The 13,147-nt window shown below is 41.6% G+C and overlaps 1 protein-coding gene across 1 annotated transcript in view; it reads left to right on the top strand.

The window, feature by feature from the left end:
* The first annotated feature begins 12,313 nt into the window (after positions 1-12,313).
* Positions 12,314-13,147, top strand: part of LPIN2 (lipin 2) — a 103,695-nt gene continuing 102,861 nt past the window's right edge. Inside the window, exons 1-2 of the mRNA XM_027088784.1 lie at positions 12,314-12,446; positions 12,705-12,914. The gene's annotated coding sequence lies outside the window, so the exon portion shown is untranslated. The remainder of the gene's footprint in view (positions 12,447-12,704; positions 12,915-13,147) is intronic.

The following is a 13,147-nucleotide window of genomic DNA, read 5'->3' on the forward strand; positions in this document are numbered from 1 at the left end:
CATGTACCCTTAGCTTAAAACTTCTCCAGTTTTGCTGTTTGGGGAGACACTGCTTTGGGAAAGATCGCCAGTGTTCCCCTTACTCGCTGCAGGTAATGAACCCTTCCTTCTCCCACTCTTTGGCTTGGTTGTGTCTTTTGGCTCCATACCCCCCAAGAAGTGAACCCAGTTTTTGGGTAACAGACCGGGTTTGGTTTCCGGGCTCCCTACCTCGCTCCAGCTTACAGCTCAGCCCAGCCATACTGGTGACTGGATCTCACCAGCGTGCCCTGGCCCATGAGGCACGCAGATGGTGGAAAGCAAAACACAACAAACAGGCAACAATAAAGATCTCTTGAAGACGTACTAGTCACAGAGCACTGGGTTTAGCTCTGGATCACTGTATTCGCCTTCTCAGGCTGCCATAACAAAACACCACTGGCTGGGTGGCATACACAGAGGATATTTATTTTCTCACAATTCTGGAGGCTGGAAGTCACGGATCAAGGTTGCAGCTGATTCAATTTCTTGTGAGAGCTTTCTTCCTGGCTTGCAGATGGCTGCCTGGTCACTGTGTGCTCACAGGGCCCTTCTTTGGTGTGTGTGTGTACACACACACACACACACACACACACACACACAGAGAGAGAAAGAGAGAGAGACTATCTTCCTCTTTTTATAAGGCCACCAATCCTATTGGATTAGGATCCCACCCTTATGATCCTTCATTACCTCCTAAAAGCTCTATCTCCAAATACAGTCACATTGGGGGATTAGGGCTTAAACATGTGAATTTGGAGGGGAACACAATTCAGTCCATAATAGTCCCTGATGTTTGCATTGTAGCTACCAATTAATAAGTACTTACAACATGTCAGAAACTGTTCCAAGCACTTTACACATTGAATCCTCCCAATAAGCATATAAGGAAAATACTATTATTGGACTTCTTTTCCAGATGAGCAAACTGAAGCACCAGGAGAAATTTCTGCCCAAGGCCACATAACTAGTAAGAGGTTAAGCTGGGTTTTGAATGTAGGTATTTAGGCTCCAAAGTCCATGTTTTTAATTGTTAATTATACTCAGTTGCCTCTCAGGTTAAATGTGGATAGAGATATTTCCACTGTCTTCAAGGTAGGCTAGAAGCCTCACCATCCTCTCAACTTTGCAGGGGCGCAGGTAGGAGAGGGGTGGCACCTGGGCATTCCAGCAGGCTGACCTGCTGCAGAAAGACACCCTCCCCACACCACCCCATAGACACACACACTCCAGACACATGGAAATGATGGATAAAATGCAACAAATAAGCTTTTAATACATTTAGAGCATGGGAGAAGAAAGAGAAATCTCTGGAATGTAAAATCCTTGAAGACAAAGACATTATTTTCTTCATTTCTGATTCTCTAGGGTTTAGAACGGTGCCTGGCACACTCGATAAATATCTGTTGAATGAAAAAAAGATTTTAAGGGCTGGAAATGAACAGAAAACTCAAAGCCAAAGTAGTGTGCAAGAGTAAAGCTGAATGGATAAAGGAGATCCTGGAACCTGACACAAGCTTTAGGATTTGGGAGCCAGGGTTTTGATGTTCATACATCAGATGTTCATTGATCAAACCTGTGATGTTCACACAGGTCAAAAGATGAAGCCACTAACCTCTGTAAGAAGGACTCCCTGTATAAGGCTGAGGAGTTGTCCCATCTGTAAAACAGAGACCAGGACATGCCAACTGGGCAACCAGTCTTGAGAAGCCACAGGAGGCTGACCTGCTCTCTCTGTAATTTGTCTACAAAACCCAAGGAAGGTGGACTCTCATGGAAAACAACACCCACCTCAGATGAGCTCACAGGTGAAAATTACAAACCACCCAGGAAATGAACCACCCCAGGGAAGAACCACAAAAGAGATAATTCCCATCCAAGAACTAGAGGCAATAGAACAATCTGAAAGAATCTTTAAAATAATTGAGTTTGAAATGTTGAAAGAGGTAAAGGAAGAAATACAACGTAGAAAGCAGGAACAGGATATTATGGGGAAAAGAATAGATGAATTTAGGAAAGAACAAATAGAAATCCTACACATGAAAAGTAGATTATCTATTGGAACTATTAAAAAAAACTCAGTTAACTAAAAAGAGAATTAATGAAGTGGAAGAAATACTTCAGAATTCAGACTAGAGATGTAAGGAAGAAAACCATAAAAATCCTTTAAGAGACCCAGAGACTAAAATGAGAAATACCAAATACATCGAACTAGAGTTCCAGAGAAGAGAGTAAGAAGAACACAAAATAACATTATTGAAAAAGCATGGAAATGTTTTCCATAACTAAAGATATGTGATGAAGCTCCCTGTATCATGAGCAAAATAAGTAAAAAATAAATCCACACCTAGACCCCTCAGAATATCAAAGACAAAGGGAAAATATTAGAACTACATGTGTGAATAAAACCAGGCTATTGAGAAAATGGCAGTAGGTGTAGAGAGCAGGTAAGTGGCCAGTCTATGCTTCGTTCTTGCCCATTCTTCACGAATTTTCATTTCAGTGGGCGAAGAGGACCCTGGTTTGACAGGGGAATCAGAGCTCTGCCTTGTCAACAGTGGGAGGTGGATAGATTAGGAGGAAGACAGTTCAATTACCATTTTATTACAGTCTCAGAAACTATCTCAAATATAGCATTTAAAAGGACTGACTCTGACGTGATGCCAGTCTATTATTTGTAATTCAGTTCATGTTTCTCTCAACTTTAAGCCTGTTCAGTTTTGGATAGATGCCCAAGCATGTTCTTTATCAAAGGTATATTAAAGAATGAATCAATCAGTGAACAAGTTTCACTGAGCAGCATCACTTGTTTATTCCAAAAAAATAATTATTGATTATCTACTTATTATCTTATTATTATCTTACTTATTATCTTACTAAGAGTAAGATACTTTGTTAGAAATTTTAGAGTTAAGAATTATGAAAAAAAGAAAAGAAAAAAAATGAGGCATGAAGACATACAACAGGACAATGAATAATGGGTTTGAACTGGTTTAGATATGATGATCCAGGCAGAGGGTTCAGCAAGTGCAAAGGCCCTGGGGCAGGTTGGCACTTACCATGTTTGAATAACAGAAAGTATGCCAATGTTCCTGGAATACAGTGATTGAGGAGAAGGGTAGTATAAGGTCAGCAAGGGAAGTAGGAATCAGGCCATATAGAGTGGGGTTAGGAGTTTGGACTTTATTCTTAATCCAATGGGAACCCACCAGAGGATTTTATTTATTTATTTATTTATTTATTTATTTATTTATTTATTTATTTATTTATTTATTTAGGCTGCATTGGGTCTTCATTGCTGCACGCGGGCTTTCTCTACTTTTGGGGAGTGGGGGCTACTCTTCGTTGTGGTACACGGGCTTCTCACTGAGGTGGCTTCTCTTGTTGAGGAGCACAGGCTCTAGGCGTGAGGGCTTCAGTAGTTGTGGCTTGCAGGCTCTAGAGCGCAGGCTCAGTAGTTGTGGCTCACAGACTTAGTTGCTCCGTGGCATGTGGGGTCTTCCTGGACCAGGGCTCAAACCCGTGTCCCCTGCATTGGCAGGCAGATTCTTAACCACTGTGCCACCAGGGAAGTCCCCCACCAGAAGATTTTAAGCAAAGAAACAACATGAGTTATTTTTTTTTAAATGATCACTCTGAGTGCTTAGTGGAGAATGGATTGAGGAGGGACAAAAATGAAAGAAGGAAAAGGAGTTAAATTGTTCTCCCACCAACTCAAGAGAGAATTGATGACAGCTCTGACTATAGTTAGCAACAGAGATGGAGAGAGGCAGACAGATCTGAGATATAATTCGAGGACAAAGTTTTGTTGATGCAATGGATGTAGTGAATTGAGGGAAATAGAGAAGAATCAAGGATAACTTCAAGGCTTTTGGCCTGTCCCCTGGAAGAGTGGTGGTATGACTGTTTGAGACAGGAAAAAATGGGGAAAAACAGGGAAATCAATCACCCCATATCGGGCATGTTAATTTTGAGATACCTATTAGACCCACAAATGGATATGCCAGGTAAGAAGTCAAACAAAGTCTGTGGTTCAGGAGAGGTCATAGAAGAGAAAGGTATTTAGAGTTGTTGGACTACAGATGCTACCAACAGCCGTGGGCTTCCAAGAGAGAACCACCTCAGCAAAGAAGGAAGTGAAAAACAGAGAGCCTTGGTACATGCCCACACTTAAGTTCCAGAAGAGGAGGAGGAACCAGCCAAGGCAACCAGGAAGGAGTAACTTGGGAGCCTCAGGGAGGCAAAAGAAAAGAACATTTGCTCATCCCAAACGGAGTGGTCAACTGTATCAGATGTGCAGAAAGTCGGCATGAGTTTAGCTTTAGTGTCAGAAGCCTTGGAGTGGGTTTCAGAGAGAATGGAAGATAAAACATGGGGACACGGAGTACAGATAATTATGTCAAGTACATAGTTATTCTGCATGGGGAGTGAAGAAATGAGATGGTAGCTGAAGGGGGCTTGGAGTAAAGGGGGAGTTAGCTAAGATGATAGATCAGAGATGGAAAGATTCTGATGAGGCTGGTTGAGTAGAGAGGGAGGAAGTGAAGGTGCAGACTGATGCCCTTGAGTAGACAAGACGGGATGACGTCCACATGAGCAGGTGTGTGGCTTTGCTTGGACAGGGACACATCCCCTCGGCCTTAATAGGACAGAAGGCAGAAAATACGAGCACGGAGGTAGGTAGTTAATGGTGAAATGATGAGGAAGTTCCCATCTAATCGTTTCCATCTTCTTCACGAATTGTAAGGCTAAGTCATCGGTTGAAAGTGAAGCTGTGGGAGGAAGGTGGAGGGTTGGGTTAGTGACTGAAGAGAGAAAAAGGTAGGATATAAATATCTTAGCTGACTGGGAGTTCCCTGGTGGCGCAGTGGTTAAGACTCCGCACTCTCAATGCAGGGGGCCCAGGTTCGATCCCTGATCCAGGAACTAGATCCCACATGCATGCTGCAACGAAGAGTTCACATGCCACAACTAAGGAGCCGGTGAGCCGCAACTAAGGAGCCCTCCTGCTGCAACTAAGGAGCCCATGTGCCACAGCTAAGGCCCAATGCACCCAAACAAATATTTTTTTAAAGAGCGAGTTCAGTTTGGGGCGTGGAGAAAGCATTTAAAAAAATAAATATCTTAGCAGAAAATGTGGCAGGGTTTCCAGGAGGTGTCAAGGGCCCATTTGAAATATGTGTCGCATATTTAAGATGACACTGTCTGCACAGTTGTGCAACTTCTGCAATATTCAGTTGCACAAGTGTAGTTATGATGGAGCAGCTTTGCCCAGTGAGTAACTGGAGAAAGAATGGAGATGGAGGTGTGGGGGTTCACAGGAAGTGATCAAGTTGGACCATGGAGCTGGGCAAGAAGGGTGAGAAGAACATTTGGAAAATGGTGTTCAATGGACAGCGGGTCCCAATGAGATAGAACAATTTGGAATTGAAGCATTTTAGTAAGTAGGCCAGAGGACAACACATTATTCAGAGAGGGGAATCCTTAAATCCGGGATTTCAAAGACTGGTTTTTTTCCTGCTAACCTCCCCTTGTGAGTAGATAGAATAGATAACAATCTGTGAAATGAGATTCCAGAATTAAGAAAGTTTTGTTGTCCTCACCTTGCCCAGAATGTATCCCCTCACTTGCTCAGAGCTGTCTAAAATCACGCAAGTAGAGAGCCATTACTCCATCATCAAGGGACTTCCTATTAAAATGTAAACCCTATGGGAAAGATGATTTATTCCAAGCCAGGCAGGGACACCTCATCCTCATCTCTCTCCGTAAGTGTGTAGGGAGCACCTCTCAGCCAAAGGCCCTGTGCGGCCAACCCACCAGTGCACAGCCTGGGACAAGACCAGCACTGCTCCCAACGTTATGCAACTGAGGTCCTCGCAAACTTCATCCTCAGGTGAGAATTAATTTTTCAGATTATTTCCAGAGAACAGGTTTTTATGTGGGAAAGAGCAGACATATTGAGCACCCAAAACAGAAGGTTTGGTCCTTCAGAGTTTGCCTGGACCTGGCATTATTTCCCTAAAGTTACAGCATAACTGAAAGTTTTGTAAAAAAGGAATAAAAAGCAGAAATACAGATTGAAAATCTTACAAATGCATATAACCTTAGACACAGAAATTCAACAATTTGTCAGAAGGAAATAGAGATGATGTACTAAGATGTTTGAGTTAAGAATGTGCATCACAATATTATTTATAATATCAAAATATGAAAAAGCACTGTTCATACTAAAAATTGGAGATCACTTAAGAAAACTATAGTAATCCACTGAGGGAACACTTTGTGGCAATATTGATTGATATATTGCGTAATTGGAAAAGCAAATGCATCTTCCTTTTTTATCTTCTTTTTTTAAATCTAAAATCATACAAACAAATTGCAGAGGAAAAAAGATAAAAAACACATATATCAAACTGTTAATGGATTTTGGGTGAGTCTTAGTTTGTACTGTTTTTTGCCTTTGTGCTTTACGGTGTTTTTGTACGAAAGCAAAAATAAATGTGAGCGTATTTAATCATCAAAGGAAATGTCCAACTTGATTTTATTTCCTAATGTGCAATATATATATATACCAAATATATATATGCACATTTCCTAATGTGCGATATATATATACCAAATTAAGTCTTCTATCGTAAGACTTAATTAACTTTAACAAAGCTTTTAATTCACAATATTTATTCTGACAGCATCTATCACAAAGAAGCAGTTGATGCAAACTGAATTAACTGATTGTAAAAAAAGAAATGATTCTTGTCAGAAAATAACGATGCCTATGAATAGAGAAGAAGCCACAACATTCTTTTCCTAATGTATGTTTTTTCTGATAACTAAATGATGCTACTTTGGAAAATGTCATTAATGCAGGCCGACCTTGAGGACATGCAGTATTGTAAGGCTTGGCAAACATAGCTCTGGCATCTTCCTGGAGTCAGAGTGGGAGGAAATGCCAGGTGACAACTGCAATGACCACCATCCATCCTGCTGGACTCAGGAATCAGCAGGCTGCCTGTGCTGTGCTGCCTTTTATCCCATTTCCTGGGCTTCCACTTTAGACTCACAACAGACCAAGAAAGGGAAGGATGGAGAGAAAGGTGGGCAATGAATCCGAAGGTGGAAAAGTAGAGAAGATTTTAAAAGAAAGAAAAACAGGAGGTAGAGAGGTGAGACCATGTCACTTATTGTATCCCCCTTGGAATAAAGGAGGGAGGGTGATTACATTTATTTTAATGAGACATTCATTTATTCATTCATCCTCTCAGCAAACACTGATTAGGCCCCCACAATGGCCCAGGCCCCAAGTTACGACAAGAAAGAAAGGCATCTTTTTAGTCTCGGGGAACACAACCAGACCAGTAGTCTAGAATGTGCTTTCAGTTAATCCTCTGCTCAAGAACCTCATGACCTCGGCTCATTACCTAGATCCATGAGCTTGGCTCCTGATTTTCCGACCCCTGAAAGCACTGTTTCCTCCATGTTCCCTAGCCAATCTGAATTGTTCTTTGCTGTTGATCTGTTCCATGAAGTAATCCTTAACTTTTCCCTCCAGGCCATGTGGCTATTTCTTCCTTGAGCTCCTATTTCATTTATAATGGTACTATGTTTCCATGTTAGAAGAAATCATTCTCTTTTGTTGTGTGTTTTCTACTCAGTTTGTAAGGTGAATCTTGGGTGTTCCTCACGCTAATTAACACTGAAATTGACATACGGTCAATACTGATTGATAAATACACCATTATGATAAACATTCAGTTTGTCCTTTGGTAACTGAGAAATAACACAGAGCAGGTTATGATCACTTGGTTATATAGAAAGGATTTATAGAAATGTGTTGATTTATTATCATTTATTCATTCATTTATTTTTTATTTATTTATTTATTTTTGCATTTTTTTTAAACATCTTTATTGGGGTATAATTGCTTTACAATGGTGTGTTAGTTTCTGCCCCATAACAAAGTGAATCAGTTATACATATACATATGTTCCCATATCTCTTCCCTCTTGTGTCTCCCTCCCTCCCACCCTCCCTATCCCACCCCTCCAGGTGGTCACAAAGCACCGAGCTGATATCCCTGTGCCATGCGGCTGCTTCCCACTAGCTATCTACCTTACGTTTGTTAGTGTGTGTATGTCCATGACTCTCTCTCGCCCTGTCACAGCTCACCCTTCCCCCTCCCCATATCCTCAAGTCCGTTCTCCAGTAGGTCTGTGTCTTTATTCCTGTCTTACCCCTAGGTTCTTCATGACATTTTTTTTTCTTCTTAAATTCCATACATATGTGTTAGCATACGGTATTTGTCTTTTCCTTTCTGACTTACTTCACTCTGTATGACAGACTCTAGGTCTATCCACCTCATTACAAATAGCTCAATTTCATTTCTTTTTATGGCTGAGTAATATTCCGTTGTATATATGTGCCACATCTTCTTTATCCATTCATCCGATGATGGGCACTTAGGTTGTTTCCATCTCCGGGCTATTGTAAATAGAGCTGCAATGAACATTTTGGTACATGACTCTTTTTGAATTTTGGTTTTCTCAAGGTATATGCCCAGTAGTGGGATTGCTGGGTCATATGGTAGTTCTATTTGTAGTTTTTTAAGGAACCTCCCTACTGTTCTCCATAGTGACTGAACCAATTCACATTCCCACCAGCAATGCAAGAGTGTTCCCTTTTCTCCACACCCTCTCCAGCATTTATTGTTTCTAGATTTTTTGATGATGGCCATTCTGACTGGTGTGAGATGATATCTCATTGTAGTTTTGATTTGCATTTCTCTAATGATTAATGATGTTGAGCATTCTTTCATGTGTTTGTTGGAAGTCTGTATATCTTCTTTGGAGAAATGTCTATTTAGGTCTTCTGCCCATTTTTGGATTGGGTTGTTTGTTTTTTTGTTATTGAGCTGCATGAGCTGCTTGTAAAGTTTGGAGATTAATCCTTTGTCAGTTGCTTCATTTGCAAATATTTTCTCCCATTCTGAGGGTTGTCTTTTGGTCTTGTTTATGGTTTCCTTTGCTGTGCAAAAGCTTTGAAGTTTCATTAGGTCCCATTTGTTTATTTTTGTTTTTATTTCCATTACTCTAGGATATTCATTCATTTATTTATTCATTCAATAATATTTATTAAACATTCAATCATTAGGAAGATACAGTCCCTCGTTTTCTGGTTGTTTTGCTTTTAACCAAAAGAGGGGAGTAAAATTCCGAATGGAATAGACAAAGATCAAGCAAGTAAGCTGATGAATACTTGGCTAAAGCCACCCGTGGCTACAAATGGCACCTTCTGCACAAACACACATATTTGGGGTGTATATTTATTTAGGCAAATTCCAAGAAGTACCTTAAGTGCCTGGAGGGGAGGGGAGCTAGAAAGGACAAGGAATCTTTTTCTTTTCAGATTCTAACACGGGAAAAATATCCCACAGGTAGTGATATTTCAAAACTAAAGCTAATCATCATCAGACTCATCAACGTCAAACACGTATTTAGCATCTCTGTGAACTGTGAACTGGGCTACATGTGAAGAGTGGAACATCAACCCTGCCCAGGAGGAGCTCAGGTGGAGAGAGAGAAGAACGTCACCTGCAAGTTTGCTGGCAGTGTCCAGAGGGTTGTGCGGGTGACCATCACCGAGAGAAGACAATCTTACCAGTAACCCGACGCAAACACACCCTGGTCTAGAGACTACAGAAAGGTATCTTCATTTTCCCGTTCAGTCATCCTGCAGTTCACACAGAGCCCATTCCATTCAGGTGTTCACTACGAGTCCCTTCAACTTCTAGTCTCCCGCCCTTTTCTTCTTCCTTTACATCTCTGAGGTCTTTCCTACCCCTTTGCCCCCTTCTGCAGGATCCCTGAAACACTGGACATTGTCCCAGGTTCCATGGTGCCAGGACAGCCATAGGCCCCCACTGGCAAACAGACCTTGCTCTTGCTAATATTGACACCATCTCTGTAATCTGTGACCAAGGTAGTAAGGGGGGGTGACAAAGGAGGAGAAAAGTCCTGTCCTGCAATATATCCACAGCTAAATAGAATTCAAAGAAGAAATGTTATTGAAAAAGTGGTGTTTGTTAGCAATAACTCTGGCTCTTAAAAATAAAAACCAAAAATAACAGTGACTTAAACAAAATAGAGTCCTATTTCCCTCTTGCATAAGATTCCACAGGAAGGAGTCCAGTCCAGGAGCTACTTCATGAAATTCCCAGGAACCCAGCTCCTTCCAGCTCATTGCTCTGTCGTTTCTAGGGTGTGACCATAGTCTTCATGATCCAAGATAGCTGCTAGAGCTCCTGCCATCAGGTCCCCATTCCAGACAGCATGAGAGAGGTCAGGGCAAAAAGAAGAGACAAGGAATATAGGTCAGTTGTCTTTTGAGGAAGTTTCCCAGAACAACAGGACAATCATGATTACAACTCCTTAGTGAGAGGAGTTGTAATCACCTGATTACTCCAAGCCATAAACAAGCCTAGAAAATGGAATCTTTTCTGAGTGACCATGAGCCCAGCTAAAAATTGAGGGTCTTTCTATTAAAGAAGGAGAGAACAGATATTGTAGGAGACCTTGCTTCTCAGCCACAAATAGCAAACAAGATGCTTTAGGAGTAGAGTAGAGTAGAGAAAGATCAACCTAAAACTAGGAGAATTGGAGATTACTTCATAGAAGACAGGTGGATCTTGAAAGTTGTAGTATTTGGACTTGTGGAGACAAAGAGGACATAACAGATGGAGTGAATAGAATGAACAAATGCACAGAAGTGGGAAAATGTACATCCATTCATGCTTTCATTTCTTTCTTTATTCGTTAACTTTTTAAAATGTTTATTATGGAGCTTCTCAATCGTACATAAATGTAGAGAGAGTAATATAATGGACCTTAAAGCCTCATCAACAATTTCAACAGTTATCAATATTTTAAAATTATCAATAAACATTTACAAAGTGGGCTTTCAAGTAAGAATACAGAAATGACTAAAATGCAATGGCCCCTAGAGGATGTGGAGAATAGGGAACTCTTGTGCACTGTCAGTGGGAAAGTAAACTGGTGCAGCTACTGTGGAAAACAGTATGGAGGTTCCTCAAAAAACTAAAAATAGAACTACCATATGACTCAGCAATTCCACTCTTGGTATATATCCGAAAAAAAACACTAATTCGAAAAGATACATGCACCCCAATGTTCATAGCAGCACAATTTACAATTGCCAAGATAAGGAAGCAACCTAAATATCCATCAACAGATGAATGGATAAAGAAGACGTGGTATATGTGTGTGTGTATGTGTATATATATATATATATATATATAAATCCTATAAAAAGAATGAAATGTTGCCATTTGCAGCAACATGATGGACTTGGAAGGCATTATGCTAAGGGATGTCAGACAGAGAAAGACAAATACTGTATGATATCACTTACATGTTGAATCTAAAAAAGTCAACTAACTAGTGAATATAACAAAAAAGAAGCAGACTCACAGATAAGGAGAACAAAGTAGTGGTTACCAGTGGGGAGATGGGGGAGGGGCAATATAGGGATGGGGGAGGGGAAGGCACAAACTACTGGGTGTAAGATGGGCTCAAGGATGTATTGTACAATACGGGGAATACAGCCAATATTTTGTAATAACTGTAAATAGAAAGTAACCTTTAAAAATTGTATAAAAAATTTTTTAATGGTTTTAAAAACTGAAAAATTTAAAAATAAATAAATAAGAAAAAAATGCAGTGACCCCGGGAGCTTATGGCATAGTGGGTACATCCAAGGGAGTAATTCATTAAAGGAAATGAATGAACACTAGGTGAAGCTGGGTGGGAATGTAGCAGCAGATGTAATTACTCTACAGGGCTACCTGTATAGTAATTCTCTACCGTGTTCCAGTCATTGAGCTGGAGAAATCTGGATTAAAAGTTCCATCTCAGTTCTGTGGATGTTTACAGTCCTACAGAGGTGCTCACAGTCTAACAGAAATAAATAGATGCAGTTACAGAAGGCCTGGGCTATCGTACCATGAGGTATGAACGTTACTCAGCCAATAGGGAAACCAGAAAATGACACAGTATTAAACGGGATTTTCAGATGAAAATCAGTGCTGGTATGAAGGACGGATTGCAAGGAGAAAAAAAAAAATAGGGAAATGGTTAAAAGTGAATTTCAAAACAACCTGAGTAAAGAGAAAAAAAGAAGAGAATGAACGTATTTTGACATCTCATTGTGCCACACACTGTACTAGGGGTGGCTGACCGGGGCTTGGTTTCTAGGTTGCACGCAGTGGGATCAGAATTCGAATCTGTTCTGCTGGCCTCCTAGGCCTCTGTACTTGCACCTACATCACTGTGCCTCCAAGTCCCCACCTACAGGAGTAACAGAAGGAAAAGGGAAGAGGGCGCAGATGTGAGGATGCTCCCCAAGATCAGAATTTGGTGAATAATTGAAGCTGGGGGGGGGGGGGGGGGGGGGAAGGTGGGCGGAGGAAGCGAAGTCGGCCGGAGCTTCACGTCTGCATGGCGGGAAGATGGTGGTGTGTTTATCTGAGACGTGCAAGACAGAAGAAATGGAGTTTGGGGAACAGATAAGGCATTTGATTTTGGATGTGTTGAAGTAGAATTGCTGTCTAGCAAGCAATTGTAAACCTGGGTCTGAAACTAAGGAAAACATCACGCCCCTATATACACGTTTAGGAGACACTGGTGCGGGTGTGACAGCAGGAGTGCAGAATGTGCAAGGCCTCCTGGAAGAAGGGACCTGGGAGAAGAGACAAGCACCGGACTCAGAACCTTAGTTAATGCCCATATTTCCTGGATGGAAAGCGGAGCTAGGGCAGCACCTGGAGAAGACTGTCAGAAAACGGAAGGAGAAACAGGAACAGCGTCGTGTCCCAGAAATCGCACGTGACAACCCCAAGATGCACGGGTGGGCGAGCGGCGACTGTCCCAGAGCGGGAGGGTCGTCAGCGACTCTTCAGGAGCAGTGGCCTCCGCAGTGGTGGGAGCAGGACCCCCGTGGGCTGGGAGGGAACCGAGAGGAGCTGGCGGCGGCACGGATGCACCCTCTTGCCTCAAGAAATTCTCGTTGAGGGCTTCCCTGGTGGCGCAGTGGTTGAGAGTCCGCCTGCCGATGCAGG

Source organism: Aethalodelphis obliquidens, unplaced genomic scaffold (assembly GCF_003676395.1).
Source record: "Aethalodelphis obliquidens isolate GAN/ISIS:26980383/991018 unplaced genomic scaffold, ASM367639v1 scaffold63, whole genome shotgun sequence".
Taxonomy (NCBI): Eukaryota; Metazoa; Chordata; class Mammalia; order Artiodactyla; family Delphinidae; genus Aethalodelphis; species Aethalodelphis obliquidens.